The sequence below is a fragment of the Hyla sarda genome, chromosome 2 (genome assembly GCF_029499605.1).
Source record: "Hyla sarda isolate aHylSar1 chromosome 2, aHylSar1.hap1, whole genome shotgun sequence".
Lineage (NCBI taxonomy): Eukaryota > Metazoa > Chordata > Amphibia > Anura > Hylidae > Hyla > Hyla sarda.
The window spans coordinates 506,771,258-506,792,114 of NC_079190.1; the positions used below are offsets into that span (position 1 = coordinate 506,771,258).

The 20,857-nt window shown below is 41.5% G+C and overlaps 1 protein-coding gene across 1 annotated transcript in view; it reads left to right on the forward strand.

Annotated features, from left to right (window-relative positions):
* Positions 1 to 20,857, forward strand: part of IGSF11 (immunoglobulin superfamily member 11) — a 317,231-nt gene that overhangs the window by 254,247 nt on the left and 42,127 nt on the right. The gene's annotated exons all lie outside the window — the stretch shown is intronic.

Genomic DNA, 20,857 nt, shown 5'->3' on the forward strand with positions numbered 1-20,857 from the left:
TGCTCTGGGCTGTGTGTGGCAGAGTGAGGGTGGAAGTTCTCCCCTGTATGGCTTCAGATGATGTCACGCCTGCTGGGGAACGCCCCTTCCCTGTCTGTGAATCTGACTGAGACTGAGCAGAAAATACAGAGCATTATCAAGGTAGAAGGATCATGACAGGTACTCTTTAAGGTTTATGACCCTCTACATTGAGAGATGTTCTTGGCTCTACAACAGTGGTCTCCAAACTGTGGACCTCCAGATGTTTCTAAACGACATCTCTGGTTGACTTGAAGGGCATCTAGGTTTGGCTTCAAAATATATGACCCTGCACATCACATGGGGAGATGGTCTCCAAACTGCAGTGGTCTCCAAACAGTGGTCTCCAAACTGTGGACCTCCAGATGTTGCAAAAACACAACTCTGACCACCCCTGGGAAGTCAACAAATTGTAGGGCATGCAATGGGCATCTCTGATGGACTTGAAGGTTCATTGAGAGATGATCTTAAAGGGGTATTCCAGGAAAAAAATGTTTGTTATATATCAACTGGCTCCAGAAAGTTAAAACAGATTTGTAAATTACTTCTATTAAAAAATCTTAATCCTTTCAGTACTTACGAGCTGCTGAAGTTGAGTGCTCTCTGATGACACCTGTCTCGGGAACTGTCCAGATTAGAAACAAATCCCCATAGCAAACCTCTTCTACTCTGCAGTTCCCGAGACAAGCAGAGGTGTCAGCAGAGAGCACTGTTACCAGACAGAAAACAACAACTCAACTTCAGCAGCTGATAATTATTGAAAGGATTAAGATTTTTTAATAGAAGTCATTTACAAATCTGTTTAACTTTCTTGAGCCAGTTGATATATATATATATATATATATATTAAAAAGAAAAAAGTTTTTTCCCGGAATACCACTTTAACTGTTCTCCAAACTTAGACCCTTCAACTGTTGCAAAACTACAACTCCTAGCTGGGAGTTGTAGTTTTGCAACATCTGGAGGTCCACAGTTTTGGGACCACTGCTCTATAGTTTTTCATAGAAGGGTCCGGATTGAGTGACGCAACCCATTGTGATCCCCATATATCAAAGTGGAGAAAGGAGTGTAGCGTAAAAGTGGCGCCATGAGCCAATATTTTGGCGCAGAGTAAATCTTTTCATAGAAAATGACGCAACAGCGCCCCTAGCTGATGAGAGGGATTTAGAACAAGCTTTTTATTTTTTTTATTTTTTATTTTTTTTATTTTTTATTTTTTTACCATAACAACTGTAGACCCACCGCGCTATTTTTCTGTAAGGATGGGTTCACATCAGCTTTTGTGCTTTACGCTTCGTCTTATTCATTCAGAAGTCAAAGAAACGGGAACGAAGTGACCCCATTGATTTCGGAGGACGATGGTCACCATCAGTTTATCTGTCACATCAAAGTGACAGAAAGCAGATCAGGAGGAGTTGTGCGCGGCATTTGTGGCTGCGCTGAGAACCCATTATTGGACCCAAAAGGTGGGTGTAATGTTTTTAACAAGTTGGTTTGTGAGTGTATATCTCCTACCGAATACGCGTGTAGGATCACCACGTCTGACAGGAAAGAGAACCAAACCATAATGTCCTCAATGCTTAAAGGGGTACTCCCCTTGAAATTTATTTTTTTTTTTTTATAAATCAACTGGTGCCGGAAAGTTAAACATGACTTCTACGGTATTTAAAAATCTTAATCATTTCAGTACTTATCAGCGGCTGTATACTACGCAGGAAGTTCTTTTCTTTTTGAATTTCTTTTCTGTCTGTCCACAGTGCTCTCTGCTGCCGCCTCTGTCCAGAGCAGGAGAGGTTTTCTATGGGCATTTGCTCCTACTCTGGACAGTTCCAAAAATGTAAGCAGAGAGCACTGTGGAGAAATTCAAAAAGAAAAGAGCTTCCTCTGTGGTATACAGCAGCTGATAAGTCCTGGAAGGGTTAAGATTTTTAAATAGAAGTAATTTACGAATCTGTTTAACGTTCTGGCACCAGTTAATGAAAAAAAAAAAAAAAATGTTTTCCAGTGGGGTACCCCTTTAACCTGCTCAGATCTCAACGCACCAGGGCATAACTGTACGACATCGAGCATATGAAGCGAACGTTCGCTTCATAGTGGTGAGTGTCAGTAACCCGCTGCCCCACGTCATTAACCCTTTAGACGATGTGATCAGTGCTGATCTCAAAGCAATACATCATACATGGCTGTTAGCTCATGGGGCTCATCGGAACCCCTCGAGGTGATGGTGGGGGTCCGATGAGCTATAATGACAGCGGAGGGTCCTTTCACCTGTCTCCAGGCACCGGATCGCATATTCAACTATGAAGCTTAGCTAGACTGTATCAGTGGATCGCCGATCACACTGTACAGTGATCCCTCAACTTACAATGGCCTCAACATACAATAGTTTCAACATATAATGGTCTTTTCTGGACCATCGTAAGTTGAAACCAGACTCAACATACAATGCTACCTACAGTCCAGATCTGTGAAACATATCAATGGCCGGAAGAACCGACCAATCAAAATGGGCATTCACTGGTAAAACCCATGTATTACTGAAGTGCATGCACTGACTGGTGTCTGGTAGCGCCCCCTACAGTACAGTACCAGGATTAGCTGCTCCTTTGGACACCAGGTGAGGGCGACTCCATGTTACTTTTTTAGGACACTGTGTACTGTACAGGACCCTGAAGAAGCTCCTGTCCTCTACATAGACCAGTGTTTCCCAAGCAGGGTGGCCCCAGCTGTTGCAAAACTACAACTCCCAGCTTGACCGGACAGCCTTTGGCTGTCCGGGCATGCTGGAAGTTGTAGTTTTGCAACAGCTGGAGGCTCCCTGCTTGGGAAACACTGAAATAGACAGTGATTACAGCTCCCAGCAGATCTTTCTTACTTTTATATGTAATGATTTGCTTTATCTATATTAGTTATCTACTTATTTATCTTTAATCCTCAGTTTTTCCTGTTTTTTGGATGACATTTTGGGCCTTTAGAACCAAGTTCGAGTTCTGGTCTCAACATACAATGGTTTCAACATACAATGGTCGTCCCAGAACCAATTAATATTGTAACTTGAGGGACCACTGTATAATGCTATGTCATAGGCAAAATACAGTGAATGCAATTTAATGATTGAATATAAAAGTTCCCTATGAGGACTTAAAGGGGTACTCCACTGGAAACCATTTTATATTTTTTTTAATCAACTGGTGGCAGAAAGTTAAGCAGATTTGTAAATTACTTCTATTTAAAAATCTTAATCCTTCCAGTACTTATCAGTACTAATGTTTCCATCCGATTTTCAATAAAAATCTGATCCTGTTTTTAAAATGAATATGTCTGCCAATGGCAATAAAGTTTTAGATATTTGAAGTGTATGTGTTTTGAAGTCTACTGCGCATGCGTACAAAAAAATTGTGTGCAATTAATCTGATAGAATCGCACAGTCACACGGTTCCATGCGATTTACATAGACATCAATAATAATAAAAAAAATCGGACGCCTTTTCGATCCGATTTTTAATCTGAACGAAAAATCGTTGTCAACCAAGATTTTACCTCCGATCTTAAAGGGGTCATCCAGGAAAAAACTTTTCTTTTATATATCAACTGGCTCCAGAAAGTTAAACAGATTTGTAAATTACTTCTATTAAAAAAATCTTAATCCTTTCAGTACTTATTAGCTGCTGAAGTTGAGTTGTTCTTTTCTGTCTAAGTGCTCTCTGATGACGCCTGTCTCGGGAACTGTCTAGAGTAGAAGCAAATCCCCATAGCAAACCTCTTCTACTCTGTGCAGTTCCCGAGACGAGTAGAGATGTCAGCAGAGAGCACTGTTTCCAGACAGAAAAGAACAACTCGACTTCAGCAGCTGATAATTATTGAAAGGATTAAGATTTTTTTAATAGAAGTAATTTACAAATCTGTTTAACTTTCTGGAGCCAGTTGATATAAAAAAAAGTTTTTTTTCCTGGAATACCCCTTTAAATCGTGCAAAATCGGATGCGGATCAAAACTGATGCCTTTGTTGTCTATCATTAAAGGGGTTATCCAGGAAAAACTTTTTTTTTATATATCAACCGGCTCCAGAAAGTTAAACAGATGTGTAAATTACTTCTATTGAAAAATCTTAATCCTTTCAGTACTTATGAGCTTCTGAAGTTAAGGTTGTTCTTTTCTGTCTAAGTCCTCTCTGATGACACCTGTCTCGGGAACCGCCCAGTTTAGAAGCAAATCCCCATAGCAAACCTCTTCTAAACTGGGCGTTTCCCGAGACACGTGTCATCAGAGAGGACTTAAACAGAAAAGAACAACTCAACTTCAGAAGCTCATAAGTACTGAAAGGATTAAGATTTTTTTTAATAGAAGTAATTTACAAATCTGTTTAACTTTCTGGAGCCAGTTGATATATATATATAAAAAAGTTTTTCCTGGAATACCCCTTTAAATCATGCAAAATCGGATGCGGATCAACTGATGCCTTTGTTGTCTATCATTAATGAATGGAGGTCAATGGATACGACTTGGCAGATACGTATACGATTTCAAAGTAAAAAATGGTGAGAAGTAGGATGGTAAAATCGTGATGTGAGCTTCATGCGGGGGTCCCAACTGAACGGACATCAGATGCCGGTGTGAACGTACCCTTAGAAGGGGCGCTACACTATATCTCTGCCGCTATCCCTTTAAATGGGGCAGGGCCGCCTATAGAGCGTATTTATTCCATAAACAATCGTCAAACGTCTCTCAGGCCTTGGGGACACTCAGCCGAAGCCGACAGAGAAGGTGCGGAGCCGTGCCCATAATAAATGGCTCCTCCGCCGTATTGTGACACGCTGATACATTGGGGAAAACAATGGCCGCGCTGCAGACTCTTCACTTCTGAGTTCGCATTTTTTTGCATTAATGCTTTTTTTTGTTGTAAATGAAGCTACATATGTACGGGACGCGTTGCGAGAACTTTCTAATTAAACGTTACCAGCTGCCTCGTATCTGTCCTGGGAAGAAAGAAAATAAATAAATAAATAAAAAAAAACTAAAATATTTTGGAAGGCAATGAAAGAAAAGTTACTGCTGAGTCAAAAAAATTGTGGTTTTGAAAGGTAGAATTTTTAGTTAAAGGGGTACTCCGTTAGAAAACATATATTTTAATTTTTTAAAATCATCTGGTGCCAGAAAGTTAAACAGATTTGTAAATTCCTTCTATTTAAAAATCTTAATCCTTCCAGTACTTATCAGCTGCTGTATACTACAGAGGAAGTTCTTTTCTTTTTGAATTTCCTTTCTGTCTGATCACAGTGCTCTCTGCTGACACCTCTGTCCATTTTAGGTACTGTCCAGAGTAGGAGAAAATCCCCATAGCAAACCTATCCTGCTCTGGACAGTTCCTGACATGGACAGAGGTGTCAGCAGAGAGCACTGTGGTCAGACAGAAAGGAAATTCTAAAATAAAAGAACTTCCTCCGTAGTATACAGCAGCTGATAAGTACTGGAAGGATTAAGATTTTTAAATTGAAGTCATTTACAAATCTGTTTAACTTTCTGGCACCAGTTGATGTTTTCCAGTGGAGTACCCCTTTAAAGGGGTATTCCGCTGCTAGACATCTTACCCCCAATCCGAAGGATAGGGGATAAGATGTCTGAACCCGCAATCTTCCGCAGCCCTCAACGTTCTAAACAAACGCCGGGTTCCTGCGGCAGTGGTCGTGACGTCATGACCACGCCCCATCGGGACATCACACCACGCCCCATCGGGACATCACACCACGCCCCCTCCATTCATGTCTATGGGAGGGGGCGTGTCAGATGACACGCCCCCTCCCATAGACATGAATGGAGGGGGTATGGCGTGACATCACAAGGGGACATCAGGATCACGGCCTCTGCCTCCGAGCGTTCTGAACAAGCTAATAAGTACTGGAAGGATTAATATTTTCCCCATAGCAAACCTATCCTGTTCTGGACAGTTCCTGACATGGACAGAGGTGTCAGCAGAGAGCACTGTGGTCAGACAGAAAATAAATTCCATTGTAGTATACAGCAGCTGATAAGTACTGGCAGGATTAAGATTTTTAAATAGAAGTAATTTACAAAGCTGTTTAACTTTCTGGCACCAGTTGATGTTTTCCAGTGGAGTACCCCTTTAAAGGGGTATTCCGCTGCCAGACATCTTACCCCCTATCCGAAGCATAGGGGATAAGATGTCTGATCCCGTTGCTGGGGAACCTGCGGTCTCCTGCGGCAGTGGTCGTGACATCATGGCCACGCCCCCTCGTGACATCACACCACGCCCCCTCCATTCATGTCTATGGGAGGGGGCGTGTCAGATGACACGCCCCCTCCCATAGACATGAATGGAGGGGGTATGGCGTGACATCACAAGGGGACGTCAGGATCACGGCCTCCACCTCCGAGCGTTCTGAACAAGCTAATAAGTACTGGAAGGATTAAGATTTTTAAATAGGAGTCATTTACAAATCTGTTTAACTTTCTGCCACCAGTTGATTTAAGAAAAAAAACATGTTTTCTATTGGAAAACCTCTGAAGGGTTAAGAATTTGTAAATGACTTCTATTTAAAAATCTCAATCCTTCCAGTACTTATCAGCTGCTGTATACTACGGAGGAAATTCTTTTCTTTTTGAATTTCCTTTCTGTCTGACCACAGTTGATTTTAAAGAAAAATGTTTTCCAGTGGAGTTCCCCTTTAACGCATAATACACAAATCTTGCACGAAAGACGAAAAAAGCGATTGTCGTAGGGAAAACGCAATATTCTCACCCAAAACAAATCCTTTTACTTCTCTCCTTGATATGGAAATGTCTTGTTCTCGACAACCCGGAGTGAGAAACCTGATTTGCGTTGAATAATACATGTGACTTGTAAGATTTCCAGACGCTATTCATATTTAATCACGTATGAAAATGTAAGCAGCGGCTCAGACCCTACTACACCGTCATTAGCGTGTTTACTCACAGATGGCGCCTTGCAGGGCGGCGTCTGGGACATTACGATACCCCTAGTAGCATTCTTCTTATTTTTAGCTTTCCGGTGAAGTCGCACCCCGAAGGTGTAACAGGCCGATGTAGATGTGCGATGAGGCAGATGGTATAAATGGAACATCAGCCAATAATAGCTCCGGCAGGTGACATGTTGTCTGCAAAATTCATCTTTCAAAAATAAGTGAACCCCCCCCCCCCCCCTCATCTTTATGGCTCATTTTTAGGTTGCCCTTTTGATGTTCCTCCTTTAAAGGGGTTCTCCTCCATAAGGTGATTTTAGTACGTACCTGACAGACAGTAATGGACATGCTTAGGAAGGGTCTGCGCTTGTCTTGGGGGCTAAATGGCTATGCTGTGAGATTACCAGAACACTGTGGCTAGCTTTCTGTGAACTGCTATTTCCTGTTTGACTTTTCTTTTTTTTTTTTTTTTTTACTACAAATCCCACAATTCCATCTTCCTCCCTCCCACGCATCAGCCACCCCACCCATTGAAACATAAATGAGCTGCAGACCTGTGGTTTTCAATCAGGGTGCCCATAGCTTTTGCATTAGTTGCAGATTGATCTCTCCACCCATTGAAGCAGACAGGCTCCCTGTCATCAGCTGACCAGTGATGTCGGGTCTCGGCCGCATTGCAAGCTGGGAAAAATCTGAGACAACAGTCATTTTGTATGCTGGTAAAAATAAATATTGGGGTGAAAATCACAGAATTGTGAGAAAACCGTCACACACAGGTACAGACACTATATTATGCACTACACTAACTTTACAGCCCCTGTAGCATAGTAAAAAAAAAAAAAATCCTAGAATACCCCTTTAAATTCCCTGGGAAGTCTGGCATCATTATGTGGGCATTTATATAAATAATTATAAGAAGTGGCCTTTTTATTTTTTTTTCCAGCCCCTCCCCCCCAAAAAAAATGTCTGCGCACGTCCCTTGGTGCGATACTTACATGATAACCATGTTTTTGCAATGTGGTTGTCAGGCCATAATCATGCATTAAAGGGGTACCCCACTGAAACATATATTTTTTTAAAATCAACCGGTGCCAGAAAGTTAAACCTATTTATAAATGGCTTCTATTTAAAAATCTAAATCCTTCCAGTACTTATCAGCTGCTGTATGCGCCACAGAAAGTTCTTTTATTTTTTCATTTCCTTTTACGTCTGACCACAGTGCTCTCTGCTGACACCTCTGTCCATTTTAGGAACTGTCCAGAGTAGGAGCAAATCCCCATTGCAATCCTCTCCTGCTCTGGACAGTTCCTAAAATGGACAGAGGTGTCAGCAGAGAGCACCGTGGTCAGACAGAAAGGAAATTCAAAAAGAAAAGAACTTCCTCTGTAGCATACAGCAGCTGATAAGTACTGGAAGGATTAAGATTTTTTAAATAGAAGTCAATTACAAATCTGTTTTACTTTCTGGCATCAGTTAATTAAAAAAAAAAAAAAAAAAAAAAGTTTTCCAGTGGAGTACCCCTTTAACCCCTTTCAGTGGGTTTAGGAAAGAGCAAAGCTGCAGTTTAAAGCAGAGATCAGGAGCAGAGCTCCTCAGATGGATTTGAGACTGTCATAGACGGCAACAGATGCATCTAAAAGCTGGAGTCACCGATTGTATGAAGCAAAAAGAAAACAAAAAAATAGATAAACAGTAGCAAAAACTACTGACCCGCATAGAATCCTAGTTTTTTTGTCCATGTATCAGTTTTAATTTTTTTGTCCGTATTTTTAGCCTTTCAAAAAAAGGCTAAAAAAAACTAATAAAAAAAAATACCCAATACTAAATACCCAATATTTCAGCTGTAAAACTAGAGTTAAGTGGGCATTTTATGGCACAAAAAATAAGCATAAAAAACCATTAGTGTGTTGAACATAGCCCAGGTTATACATTTAAAGGGGTACTCCGCTGCTAGACATCATAAGGGGATAAGTGGCCCCACCGCGATCTCCCGCAGCACCCGGCGTTCTAGACAAATGCTGGGTTCCTGCGGCAGTGGTCGTGGCGTCACGGCCACGCCCCCTCATGACATCACCCACGCCCCCTCCATGCATGTCTATGGGAGGGGGTGTGTCGGACGACACTCCCCCTTCCATAGACATGAATGGAGGGGACGTGGCATTAGGTTACGAGGGGGCGTGGACGTGACGTGACGATCACGGCCTCCGACTCCTAGCGTTCTGATCAAATTGTACAGAACGCTGGAGCACCGGAGTACCCCTTTAAAGGGGTACTCCGGTGAAAACCTTTTTTCTTTTAAATCAACTGGTGGCAGAAAGTTAAACATATTTGTAAATTACTTCTATTAAAAAATCACGAGCACAGTGCTCTTTGCTGACATCATTATAATAATAATAGCGCTTTATTTATTGTTGTCCTTAGTGGGATTTGAACCCAAGGCCCCAGCACTGCAAGGCAGCAGTACTAACCACTGAGCCACCATGCTGCCCTTAGCATACATCTGCTATGCACGTTTGCTAAAATGGACAGAGATGTCAGCAGAGAGCACTGTGCTTGTGATGTCATCAGTGTTCCAAAAAGAAAGGAATTTCCTCTGTAGCATTCAGCAGCTAATAAGTACTGGAAGGATTAAGATTTTTTTAATAGAAGTAATTTACAAATATTTTTAACTTTCTGCCACCAGTTGATTTAAAAGAAGAAAGGATTACACCGGAGTACCCCTTTAATAGCTCCCTTTACTTCTCTATATAAATTATTGAGGGAAAAAAAAATATGCCTTTTTTTTTTCGTCTGAGCTGTAATTTTCACAGAAACATATTGAGGTAAATGGGACTTTTTTAATCACATTAATTAGTATTTTCAGGGGGGGGGGCGAATTTACATAAATATGCAATTCTGGCGTTGGGTCATATTTTCTTTAGGTTTTTTTTTTTGGTATTATTTACTTTTTACAGGTTATACTTTTAATCCCCACCCCCAATTGATTAATCTTCCTCTAGATACTGAGGCTTTTATATATTGACTGTGGCATCTAGGAGGCTAAACGGCAATGATCAGAGTTATCTCCCATCCCGGCTGCTGGCAGCGTATGTCAGCTCCTGAGCCTGCTCCATACTCTCTTACCGGTTTTATGATGTTTATGTATGTCAAAAGCTGTTTAGGGTTTAAAAGGGTACTCTACGATTAATCCTTACCTGGATAATGAGGCTGCTATTGACTGTGGCATCTAGGAAGCTAAATGGCTCTGATAAGAGTTATCTTTGATCCAGGCTGCTGCCGACTCATGTTAGCTCTCTTCCTCGCATTTTGATGTTAATTTTTTGGAGCCAGTTGATTTGTTTTTCACTGGAATACTCCTTTAAAGGGGTACTCTTCTACTCTAAGATTAATCCTTACCTAGATACTGAGACTGCCATTGACGGTGGCATCTAGTGGGCTAAATGGCTATGATGAGAGTTATCTCTGATCCCATCTGCTGCCGACATATGTCAGCTCCTGAGTTCACTCTCTTCCTGGCATTATGATGTTTATGTCAAAAGTTCTGTAGGGGTTAAAGGGGTACTCTATTACTTTGAAACATAGCCCTAGTTGCAGAGTAGGGAAAAGTTGTCTGGCTGTGTGGGGCCTGATTTCTATACAGTCTGTAGTCTATAATACTCCCCCTTTATAAAGCATTGGTACAGTCTATAGTCTATAATACTCCCCCTTTATAAAGCATTGGTACGGTCTGTAGTCTATAATACTACCCCTTTATAAAGCATTGGTACAGTCTATATAGTCTATAATACTCCCCCTTTATAAAGCAGTGGTACAGTCTATAGTCTATAATACTCCCCCTTTATAAAGCATTGGTACAGTCTATAGTCTATAATACTACCCCTTTATAAAGCATTGGTACAGTCTATATAGTCTATAATACTACCCCTTTATAAAGCAGTGGTACAGTCTATAGTCTATAATACTCCCCCTTTATAAAGCATTGGTACAGTCTATAGTCTACAATACTCCCCCTTTATAAAGCATTGGTACAGTCTATAGTCTACAATACTACCCCTTTATAAAGCATTGGTACAGTCTATAGTCTACAATACTACCCCTATATAAAGCATTGGTACAGTCTATAGTCTATAATACTACCCCTTTATAAAGCATTGGTACAGTCTATAGTCTATAATACTACCCCTTTATAAAGCATTGGTACAGTCTATAGTCTATAATACTACCCCTTTATAAAGCATTGGTACAGTCTATATAGTCTATAATACTACCCCTTTATAAAGCATTGGTACAGTCTATAGTCTATAATACTCCCCCTTTATAAAGCAGTGGTACAGTCTATAGTCTATAATACTACCCCTTTATAAAGCATTGGTACAGTCTATAGTCTATAATACTCCACCTTTATAAAGCATTGGTACAGTCTATAGTCTATAATACTACCCCTTTATAAAGCATTGGTACAGTCTATATAGTCTATAATACTACCCCTTTATAAAGCATTGGTACAGTCTATAGTCTATAATACTCCCCCTTTATAAAGCAGTGGTACAGTCTATAGTCTATAATACTACCCCTTTATAAAGCATTGGTACAGTCTATAGTCTATAATACTACCCCTTTATAAAGCATTGGTACAGTCTATAGTCTATAATACTCCTCCTTTATAAAGCATTGGTACAGTCTATAGTCTATAATACTCCCCTTTATAAAGCATTGGTACAGTCTATATAGTCTATAATACTCCCCCTTTATAAAGCATTGGTACAGTCTATAGTCTATAATACTACCCCTTTATAAAGCAGTGGTACAGTCTATAGTCTATAATACTCCCCCTTTATAAAGCATTGGTACAGTCTATAGTCTATAATACTCCTCCTTTATAAAGCATTGGTACAGTCTATAGTCTATAATACTCCCCCTTTATAAAGCATTGGTACAGTCTATATAGTCTATAATACTCCCCCTTTATAAAGCATTGGTACAGTCTATAGTCTATAATACTACCCCTTTATAAAGCATCGGTACAGTCTATAGTCTATAATACTCCCCCTTTATAAAGCATTGGTACGGTCTATAGTCTATAATACTACCCTTTTATAAAACATTGGTACGGTCTATTGTCTACAATACTCCCCCTTTATAAAGCATTGGTACAGTCTATAGTCTACAATACTACCCCTTTATAAAGCATTGGTACAGTCTATAGTCTATAATACTCCTCCTTTATAAAGCATTGGTACAGTCTATAGTCTATAATACTCCCCCTTTATAAAGGATTGGTACAGTCTATATAGTCTATAATACTACCCCTTTATAAAGCATTGGTACAGTCTATAGTCTATAATACTACCCCTTTATAAAGCATTGGTACAGTCTATAGTCTATAATACTCCTCCTTTATAAAGCATTGGTACAGTCTATAGTCTATAATACTCCCCCTTTATAAAGCATTGGTACAGTCTATATAGTCTATAATACTCCCCCTTTATAAAGCATTGGTACAGTCTATATAGTCTATAATACTACCCCTTTATAAGGCATTGGTACAGTCTATAGTCTATAATACTCCCCCTTTATAAAGCATTGGTACAGTCTATAGTCTATAATACTACCCCTTTATAAAGCAGTGGTACAGTCTATAGTCTATAATACTCCCCCTTTATAAGGCATTGGTACAGTCTATAGTCTATAATACTCCCCCTTTATAAAGCATTGGTACAGTCTATAGTCTATAATACTACCCCTTTATAAAGCATTGGTACAGTCTATAGTCTATAATACTACCCCTTTATAAAGCATTGGTACAGTCTATAGTCTACAATACTACCCCTTTATAAAGCATTGGTACAGTCTATACTAGTCTATAATACTCCCCCTTTATAAAGCATTGGTACGGCCTCACCTGGAATATGCTGTTCAGTTTTGGGCACCTGTCCATAAAAGGGACACTGCGGAGTTGGAAAGGGTGCAGAGACGCGCGACTAAACTAATATGGGGCCTGGAACATCTTAGCTATGAGGAGCGATTAAAGGAGTTACAATTGTTTAGTCTTGAGAAGAGACGTTTAAGGGGGGATATGATAAACGTATATAAGTATATAAATGGCCCATACAAAAAATATGGAGAAAACTGTTCCAGGTTAAACCCCCCCAAAGGACGAGGGGGCACTACCTCCATCTGCAGAAGAAAAGGTTTGATCTAAAGGAGCGACACGCCTTCTTTACCATAGGAACTGTAAATTTATGGAGCAGTATACCTCAGGAACTGGTCACAACAGGAACTGTTAAAAGCTTTTAAACAGGGTTAGATAAATTCCTGGAACAAAATAACATTAATGCTTATGTAGAGATATAATCACATTCTTTCCCCATTATCCCACCATACACCTTCCTTCAATTCCCTGGTTGGACTTGATGGACGTTTGTCTTTTTTCAACCATAATAACTATGTTACCCCCTTTAATCAACTCAAAGACCTTCAGAGCCATATGGGGTCATTCATTAATACTATGTAAGGTGGAGCTTCCCTTTAAATCTTTGCTAAACTACAGAGACTACTCAGCAACTTGAAGCTTATCGTCACCCAAATCCTTGCTGACCATACACACCATGCATTGCCTTATAGGTGGAGTTGTCCTATAATTGTTTAAGGGGTACTCCGCCCCTAGACATCTTATCGGGGATAAGATGTCTGATCAAGGGGGTCCCCCTGCTGGTGACCCCGCCATCTCAGCTGCGACACCCCAGATATCTGAAGCACGGAGCGAAGTTCGCTCTGCGCTGGATGATTGGCGATGCGGGGTGGAGCCTTGTGACATCAAGGTCACGCCCTTCCCCTCGTGACATCACGGCTATGCCCCCTCAATGCAAGTCTATAGGAGGGGGCGTGACGGCCGTCACGCCCCCTCCCATAGACTTGCATTGAGGGGGCGTGGTCATGACGTTCGTTTAGAGCGTCCGGCGCTGCACCTGACGCTCTAAGCGAACGCCGGGTGCAGCAGGGAGATGGCGGGGGGCCTTTGCCTAGGGGACAAGATGTCTAGGGGTGGAGTACCCCTTTAAGTTCTAAAAAATTTTGTTCATTTTATGTTTTTGTTTTGTAGGATTTCCTCTCCGCCTGTGACTATTTCTAATCTGCGGCTCATCACACGTATTATTAGACTGTGACATACAGATGGTTATAGTAATAAGAGCTCCTCCATCTGCAGAGTTCACCGACACACATGGTGTAGAGTCCTCGTAATTATGCAGAATTTTCTGGCCATGGTCCGGAAGCCACCACAATGCTGCCAGTGGTTCCGGGGTTCCGTTGCTGTGTATCGAGCGCCATTCTTACGGGGCTCCATTGTCGAAGGGAGCCTGGGCACGGCGCCAGCGTTGGGTTCTGGGAGGAGAAGGGTGTTCATTGCCGATCCTCTCATCGCTCCTGGCATTTCTTATTTACAGCCACCACCTGCAAAGGAATTATTTCCTTCTTCAGAGATAAAACTTTAATTGCAATCATTTAGAAATTAGCGAGAGCTTTTTTGTATCTTGTAAAGACCTATAATCAGCAATCACTGGGCTGGAGCGGCCCGCCCTCACCCGTACGGCCGCCCCTCGCTCAATCCTGGCAGAATTAGATCCTGGTACAGAACTGTTTCTGAGACATCACATTTGCATAAGTATTCAGACCCTTTACTTAATCCTTTGTTTCGGCACCTTTTACTGTGACTTCACCCTTGAGTCTTCATGGGTACGATGTTTCGGCACCTTTTGATGTGATTTCACCCTTGAGTCTTCATGGGTACGATGTTTCGGCACCTTTTGCTGTGACTTCACCCTTGAGTCTTCATGGGTACGATGTTTCGGCACCTTTTACTGTGACTTCACCCTAGAGTCTTCATGGGTACGATGTTTCGGCACCTTTTGCTGTGACTTCACCCTTGAGTCTTCATGGGTACGATGTTTCGGCACCTTTTGATGTGACTTCACCCTTGAGTCTTCATGGGTACGATGTTTCGGCATCTTTTACTGTGACTTCACCCTTGAGTCTTCATGGGTACGATGTTTCGGCACCTTTTGATGTGACTTCACCCTTGAGTCTTCAAGGGTACGATGTTTCGGCACCTTTTACTATGACTTCACCCTTGAGTCTTCATGGGTACGATGTTTCGGCACCTTTTACTGTGACTTCACCCTTGAGTCTTCATGGGTACGATGTTTCGGCACCTTTTGATGTGATTTCACCCTTGAGTCTTCATGGGTACGATGTTTCGGCACCTTTTGCTGTGACTTCACCCTTGAGTCTTCATGGGTACGATGTTTCGGCAACTTTTACTGTGACTTCACCCTTGAGTCTTCATGGGTACGATGTTTCGGCACCTTTTACTGTGACTTCACCCTAGAGTCTTCATGGGTACGATGTTTCGGCACCTTTTGCTGTGACTTCACCCTTGAGTCTTCATGGGTACGATGTTTCGGCACCTTTTGATGTGACTTCACCCTTTAGTCTTCATGGGTACGATGTTTCGGCATCTTTTACTGTGACTTCACCCTTGAGTCTTCATGGGTACGATGTTTCGGCACCTTTTGATGTGACTTCACCCTTGAGTCTTCATGGGTACAATGTTTCGGCACCTTTTACTATGACTTCACCCTTGAGTCTTCATGGGTACGATGTTTCGGCACCTTTTACTGTGACTTCACCCTTGAGTCTTCATGGGTACGATGTTTCGGCACCTTTTACTGTGACTTCACCCTTCAGTCTTCATGGGTACGATGTTTCGGCACCTTTTGATGTGACTTCACCCTTGAGTCTTCATGGGTACGATGTTTCGGCACCTTTTACTGTGACTTCACCCTTGAGTCTTCATGGGTACGATGTTTCGGCACCTTTTACTGTGACTTCACCCTTGAGTCTTCATGGGTACGATGTTTCGGCACCTTTTACTGTGACTTCACCCTAGAGTCTTCATGGGTACGATGTTTCGGCACCTTTTACTGTGACTTCACCCTTGAGTCTTCATGGGTACGATGTTTCGGCACCTTTTGATGTGACTTCACCCTTGAGTCTTCATGGGTACGATGTTTCGGCACCTTTTACTGTGACTTCACCCTTGTGTCTTCATGGGTACGATGTTTCGGCACCTTTTGCTGTGACTTCACCCTAGAGTTTTCATGGGTACGATGTTTCGGCACCTTTTACTGTGACTTCACCCTTGAGTCTTCATGGGTACGATGTTTCGGCACCTTTTGATGTGACTTCACCCTAGAGTCTTCTTGGTTGATGATGCTACAAGGAGACCGGACATTCTTAGAAAGGAATAAGTGAAAGAATGGCACTCACCAATGCAGCAGTGTCCATAAGGCTTTATTTATCTTTGGTGCATACAGATATGCATGTACGGTATTTGGGGAAATCAGGAGATCATTTAGTGGAGAGCTGCCTGGTTGGCATGGACAGCTTTAGTCTGGGCCTTACAAGGACGACATCCATTATTGCCTTGCTTAGCTTTCCACTTTACCCAGACCAAAGAATCTTGTTTCTGAGTGGAAAGTTCTTTAACCTCTTAAAGGAGTACTCCACCCCTAGACATCTTATCCCCTATCTAAAGGATAGGGGATAAGATGTCTGATCGCAGGGGTCCCGCCGCTGGGGACCCCCGCAGTATAGCATGGGGCACCCATCTGTTTCTTATCCAGAAGCGCTGGAGGGTCTGGGTCGCGACCACGGGAACGGAAGTCCGTGATGTCATGACTCCGCCCCCGTGTGACGTCACGCCCCGTCCCCTCAATGCAAGTCTATGGGAGGGGGCGTGATGTCACACGGGGGCGGAGTCATGACGTCACAGACTTCCGTTCCCGTGGTCGCGACCCAGACCCTCCAGCGCTTCCGGACAAGAAACCGGTGGGTGCCGCATGCTATACTGCGGTGGTCCCTAGTGGCGGGACCCCCGCGATCAGACATCTTATCCCCTATCCTTTGGATAGGGGATAAGATGTCTTGGGTGGAGTACCCCTTTAAGGACTCAGCGTTTTTCCATTTTTCCTCCTCACCTTTTAAAAAAATCATAACCCTTTCAATTTAGCACCTACAGACCCATATGATGGTTTGTTTTTTGTGCCACCAATTGTACTTTGTAGTGACAAAAGTAATTTTACCCAAAATTCGACAACCAAACCCCCCCAAAAAATAATTTGTGGTACAACATTGAAAAACAGCATTTGTAACTTTTCGGGGCTTCCGTTTCTACGCAGTATATTTTTCGGTAAAAATGACACCTTATCATTATTCTGTAGGTCCATACGATTAACATGATCCCCTACTTATATAGGTTTGATTTTGTTTTACATCTGGTAAAAATCATAACTATATGCACGAAAATGAATACATTTAAAAATGTCATCTTCTGATCCCTATAACCTTTTTATTTTTCCGCCTATGGGGTGGTATGAGGGCTCATTTTTTGTGCCATGATCTGAAGTTTTTATCGGTACCATTTTTGTTTTGCTATGACTTTTTGATCGCTTTTTATGAATTTTTTTATGGTGTAAAAAGTGACCAAAAATATGCTATCTTGGACTTCGGATATTTTTTTATGTGTACGCCATTGACCGTACGGTTTAATTAATGATATATTTTCATAGTTGAAGCCTTTACGCATGCGGCGATACCACATGTGTTTTTATTTATTTTTATTTACATTGATTCAAACTTTTATTAAAGAAGGGGTTAAATCACATTTATAAACTTTTTTTTACACTTTGTTTTTTTTTTACACTGTTATTTGCCACTCCGATTGTTATAGTGATAATATTCCGAGCTTAAAAGGGATATTCCAGGAAAAAATATTTTTTTTATATATATATATATATCAATTGGCTCCAGAAAGTTAAACAGATAAAATCGTAATCCTTCCGATATTTATCAGCTGCTGAAGTTGAGTTGTTCTTTTCTGTCTGACAACAGTGCTCTCTGCTGACATCTCTGCTTGTCTCGGGAACTGCACAGAGTAGAAGAGGTTTGCTATGGGGATTCGCTTCTACTCTGGACAGTTCCCGAGACAGGTGTCATCAGAGAGCACTTAGACAGAAAACAACAACTGAACTTCAGCAGCTCATAAGTACTGAAAGGATTAAGATTTTTTAATAGAAGTAATTTACAAATCTGTTTAACTTTCTGGAGCCATTTATTTTATATATATATATATATATATATATATATATATATATATATATTTATATTTTATACCTGGATAACCCCTTTAATTTTGGACTTAAAAAAAACAACCATCAAAGCTTTAGCTGTGTAAAATGCACGCAATCTATTAAAAAAGAAATCTATGTGTGAGACAGGAAACATATTTATGTCTTTGGTATTGAATTTTTGCCAAGATAAAAAGTTTATCCAGTTCCTTAATTAATATTGGCAGATATGTTTCTTTTTGGCTTTTCCCTTAATTAAATTCCGCTATAAATAAACAAAAAAAAGGGAAAAAAATTTAAAAACTAATTTCTAAAACTGAATTAAGTGCAGAAAAAAATTATAAAAAAAACAAAAACCTGTGTACTACCAGTTTAAAGTGGTACTCCGGAGGAAAAATGTTTTTTTTTTTTTCAAATCAACTGGTGCCAGAAAGTTAAACAGATTTGTAAATTACTTCTATATAACATTCTCATTCCTTCCAGTACTTATCAGCTGCTGTATACTATAGAGAAAGTTGTGTAGTTCTTTACAGTGTGACCACAGTGCTCTCTGCTGACACCTTTGTCAATGTCAGGAACTGTCCAGATCAGGAGCAAATCTCCATAACAGAGGCCTCAATTAACATTTCTAATTTACTTTTAATAGAAATCATGGCTAATAAAAAAGACCACTAGGGGTCCCCATACCATCCAAAACATAATACTGTCCTGCTGCAGCATTGTCTTTGTCTCAGCTGAAGCACAAGCAGGGACAAAGTTCAGGAAGTGAGGGTGGGACTAGCACTCCTCTGTGCTCACTTCTGTCTGATCAGACCGCAGCATGAATGCAGAGAAGAATGGGTTACAGAGCAGCCTGCAGTGACTGGATGAAGAGCCAGCACAGCAGACTCAGGGAGGAAGTTAATTCATGGTGAGTGAAGAGGGGCTCGGACATGCCTCTTCCTGAGCAGTGGATATCAGAATGAGTGAGCAGCAGGGTTTGTGAGTCAAAGCTAGACACATAAAAAAAAGACATTTAAAGCATCTGCATGACTTAGTGAATAACATACAGGAGCATTATTATTGTTTTTTGGTGATATGACAGGTTCATTAAAGGGGTACTCCGCCCCTAGACATCTTATCCCCTATCCAAAGGATAGGGGATAAGATGTCTGATCGCGGGGGTCCCGTTGCTGGGGACCCCCACGATCTCCCTGCGGCACCCGGCGTTCGTTTCGAGTGTCGGGATCAGCGCCAGAGGCTCGTGGCGTCACGGCCGCGCTCCGCTCGTGGCGTCACGGCCCGCCCCCTCAATTCAAGTCTATGGGAGTGGGCGTGACTCCCATAGACTTGTATTGACGTGGCGCGTCCGTGATGTCACAAGCGGGGAGCTATCCTGACGTCACGAGCCTCCGCCCGCATCGTCAGTCATCCGGCACGGAACGAAGTTCGCTTTGTGCACCAGATGTCTGGGGTGCCGTGATCAGACATGTTATCCCCTATCCTTTAGATAGGGGATAAGTTGTCTAGGGGCGGAGTACCCTTTTAACCCCTTAACGACAATGGACGTAAATGTACGTCATGGTGCCGAGGTACTTAACGCACCATGGCGTACATTTACGCTCTGCCAAGACCGCGAGCTCCGGACTGATGCTCGCGTCATGCGTGGCAGGTCCCGGCTGCTAGCAGCTGGCGACCCGCCGGTGATGGCGGACATCCACGATAGCGCGGATGTTCGCCATTAACCCCTCAGATGCCGTGATCAATACGGCATCTGCGGCAGTGCGGTACTTTAAATGGATGATCGGATCGCCCGCAGTGCTGCCGCGGGGATCTGATCATCCAGCATGGCGGCCGGGGTCCCCTCACCTGGCTCCGGCCGTCTCCCGGGGTCTTCCCAGACCAGAAGATCACCGATAACACTGATCAGTGCTATGCCCTATGCATAGCACTGAACAGTATTAACAATCAAATGATTTCTATATATAGTCTCCTATGTGGACTATTTAAGTGTGAAAATGAAAGTAAGAAAATATTGAAAAATCTCCTCCCCCAATAAAAATTTTAAATGTCCTTTTTTCCCCTTTTTCCCCCCATAAAGTGTAAAAAGATAATAATGAATACATATATTTGGTATCGCCGCGTGCGTAAATGTCCGAACTATTAAAATATAATGTTATTGATCCCGTATGGTGAACAGCGTGAACGTAAAAAAAAAAAAAAAAAGAGCTAAATTGCTGCTTTTTTTTGTCACATTTTTTTTTTTTTAAATTAATAAAAGTTTTATATACACAAATGTGGTATCAATAAAGAGTACAGGTCATGGCGCAAAGAAAATGAGCCCTCATACCGCCGCTTATACGAAAAAATGAAAAAGTTATAGGTCGTCAAAATAGAAGGATTTTAAAAATACTAATTTGGTTAAAAAGTTTGCGATTGCAACAATAATAGAAAAGTGTATTATCATGGGTATCATTTTAATCGTATTGACCCACAGAATAAAGATCACATGTCATTTTTACCGTATATTGTACGGCGTGAAAACAAAACCTTCCAAAATTAGCAAAACTGCGGTTTTCTTTTTAATTTTCCCACACAAATAGTATTTTTTTTGGTTGTGCCATACATTTTATGTATTTTATGTATATGTCTTTACTCGGGACAACTGGTCACGCAAAAAACAAGCCCTCATACTAGTCTGTGGATGAAAATATAAGAGAGTTACGATTTTTAGAA